Genomic DNA, 3,517 nt, shown 5'->3' with positions numbered 1-3,517 from the left:
TATGGTCAGGGACCCACATACCTGAGGGACTGCCTTTCCCCACATGTTCCCCAGAGAGCACTAAGATCAGGGTCCCAAAATTGTTTGGCCCTTCCATGCCCTAAGGAAGCCAGGCTAGCTGTGACAAGGGCCAGGGCCTTCTCAGTGGTAGCCTCATACTGGTGGAATGAGCTCCCGGACGACATCAGGGCCCTGCAGGACCTCTTACAGTTCCGCTGGGCCTGCAAAATGGAGCTCTTCCACCAGGCTTTCGATTAGGGTGCCACCCTTTCAGTATTAAGGCCCTGGCCCCAACATTAACGCCAACTTAATAACGTGATCAACAGCCTGACACAAAACCAGACTATGGTGGCAGCTCATTACTTGGATGCTGAGAGAATGCCATCATCGGTTAGGAATGTACTAGCACTTTATGATATGTTTTATTCTATACTGCTGTGTTTTATCAATTTCTGTCTTAGTTGTTTAACATACTTTGCGTAAGCCGCCCTGAGCCTGCCTGGCAGAGGGGCGGGATACAAACTGAATCAATCAATCAATGTCTCAATAAACTCACCATTCTCCAGAGTGAATGGTGTTGGGAACTGATTTATCCAGGAGTCTGACATTATCTGATTTTGATTGGGATCAAGGCACACAGGGAGGGGGGCTAAAGACCCCTACCCTCACATCATTTGCCCAAGCCAAAACAGCCCTGGGGAGCTGTTGTTTGCCCTCGCAGTGGATCCAAGCATACATTATGTTTCCCTACCAGGGTGACCAGTAGTTTGTGAGCGGCCCCAGGGATGTCCCCAGATGCAAATCTGTAATACAAGATTTTTAAATCCTGTCTTATTTTACAGGACTTTTATAGGAACTGCTGAGATATATGGGGAAGCACAGTGAACGCACAGGGAGTGCTATGCAGCTGCTAAATCCTACTGAAGATTGTGGTTGATTCAAAGAGTTATAAAACCCTAACCTGTGTTATTGTAATTTATTTCTCTAATCTTTAATGGCTGCCCATTCAGGATTAGACAAAGACTCAGATCCTAAACATATCTGTAAACAGCACAGTTGAGATGAGCTCAGACTTGGATTATGTTAGGGGAGTTTAACAGATTGCTAATTTATCAATGCTTCTCGAACAGTTTAAGAGAACAGGCCTGTTATTTCTTTTGGTCTCTACGCTGCATTATATTAACCACCAAAGTATTTCAGAATGTCTGAAAATCTTTGTAAGAGTGCCCTCTAATGGCAAATGAAAGAAATGCATTTTTTAAAGCAGGAAACCAACAAACCATGACCCTGCCACACACCCCCCCTTCAGGATTGGCTGTAATCCTTGAGTATTTTTAAGATTCTTATCCCACGTTTCAATATTCTCCAAGACAGATCACAATAGGGCCTTTTCACTGGCAGCCCCATGGTTATGGCACAACCCCTCCAGGGAGGTGTGCCTGGCCCCCTCACTCTCAATCTTTAGAAAAGGTAAAGGTTTCCCTTGCTCGAAAGCCAGTCGAATCTGACTCTAGAAATGTGGTGCTCATCTCCATTTCCAAGCCGAAGAGCCAGCGCTGTCCAAGGACGCTTCCGTGGTCATGTGGCCGGCATGACTAGACGCCGAGGCGTACAGAATGCTGTTACATTCCCACTGAAGTGGTACCTACCTGCAATTTCTTGCTTTCGAACTTCTAGGTTGGCAGGAGCTGGGGCCAGAGACGGGAGCTCACTCCGCTATGTGGCACTCGGGTCTCGAACTGCTGAACTACCGACGTTCCAGTCTGCAGTTCAGCGTCTTAACCACTTGAGCTAAAGCTAAAGATAGCTTTACTTATTACAGCATTTGTGTTTTTTACGTATTTTATTATTTACATCGTAAGCCGCCTTGAGTTCCTATAAGGTAGAAAGGTGACTAATAAATGTATTGAATAAATAAATAGAAAATAAATAAATCATGATGTCAGACAGAACCAACAGCCTGATTCAGGATAAGGCAGCTTCATGAGGGACTTGGGAATGTTCAGCCTGGAGAAGAGGAGGTTGGCGGGGTGGGGGTGGGGACGGCATGGTCATTCTCTTTAAAGATCTGAAAGGCTGTCATTAGAGGAGGGCAGGGAGCTGTTCCTGTTGCAAACAGAGGACAGGATTCACAATAATGGATTTAAACTACAGACAGAAAGATACTGGCTGGATATTAGAAAATTATTCTTATTTTACAGTAAGAGTAGTTCAGCACTGGAATCGGCAGACTGGGGAGGTGATGAGCTTCCCCTCACTGGCAGTCTTCAAGCAGCATCTGGACAAACACTTGTCAGGGATGCTTCAGGCTGGCCCCGCACTGAGCAGGGGGTTGGCTCGATGGCCTGTATGGCCCCTTCCAACTCTTATGATTCTGTGTTCATGTGTGTAAGACAAATTGTGTTTTCTTTGACTCAACCCAACAAAAACTTTGTATGTAACACACAAAGGGAAATGGTGATTTCCTAATAAAATATTTCCAAATTGAAGTGAGATGGGGCACATTAATGGATCAAATTTGAGTCGTGTCAAGGAGCCCTCTGTCCCCTGGACAAGAAAGAAGCAACAGGAGGCCAAATCTTGGCCCCCAAAGATTTCACATCTGGCCCCCAACATAGCCATGGATGACATTCCAAGCAGGTTGTCGACTATCGATCTAGCAGAAACTCAAAATGCTCTTTAACGCCTTCTCTGCACAGTGAGCAGCCACAGTGACTCCATATGCTCTGTTCACATACACGCACAGGCCAAAACACAGACATTCAAATGCGAATGAGTAGCTGAGATACCCCCAAAGTGGAAACTCTAGCAGAACGTTATTCCGGTTCACACTAGGGAAAAAGGCTTCCATAGATCTTTTTTGCTTTTGTTCATGTGGGAATGAAGTCAATAGCATAGCAAGCACTGATGGTCCTTTGAACTCTTGTCAAACTCACCGTATACCCACTGCGAAAAATTAGTTGCCAACCCTGGAGCCTAGACATTGGATCAATGAGGCGTACACTGCCTAAGCCTGTCCATAAGGCCCATTTAATAAACAACCACATAAAACTACGTTTTGCTGCACCTCCTTCCTCAACTTCAGAAAGCACTACAGCAGATTGCAGCTATAAACCCACAGGTCTCTCTGTCCCACTGATTTTGACACTGCTAAAGAACAGCTTCATGTAGCATGAATGCCACTTACTGCCTCTTGGTAACCTTTTTTTTGGGGGGCCCCCCCGGGGGGATTTATTACATTTTTATAAAGACTACAAACTACAACAGAAATAGGGAAGGGGACTACATTAAGGGACAAAGAAAAGATACCCACTACTATCTAAAAACCCAAGAGAGGAGATAATCTAGTTAGCTTAGCACACGTTATCTCTCAATCACGCTTATCCCATTATGAACTGATTCAACTATAGCATTATCTTTTTCATATCTTAACTATCACTGTTAACCCGAAAGACCCCTAAGCATCTAGTATATATATATATATAAAAGTTTTTCAAAGGCACAATTCAGAGTCCTT

The sequence above is a fragment of the Gekko japonicus genome, unplaced genomic scaffold (genome assembly GCF_001447785.1).
Source record: "Gekko japonicus isolate JY-2015 unplaced genomic scaffold, Gekko_japonicus_V1.1 scaffold79, whole genome shotgun sequence".
NCBI lineage: Eukaryota > Metazoa > Chordata > Lepidosauria > Squamata > Gekkonidae > Gekko > Gekko japonicus.
This window is presented reverse-complemented; position numbering follows the sequence as displayed.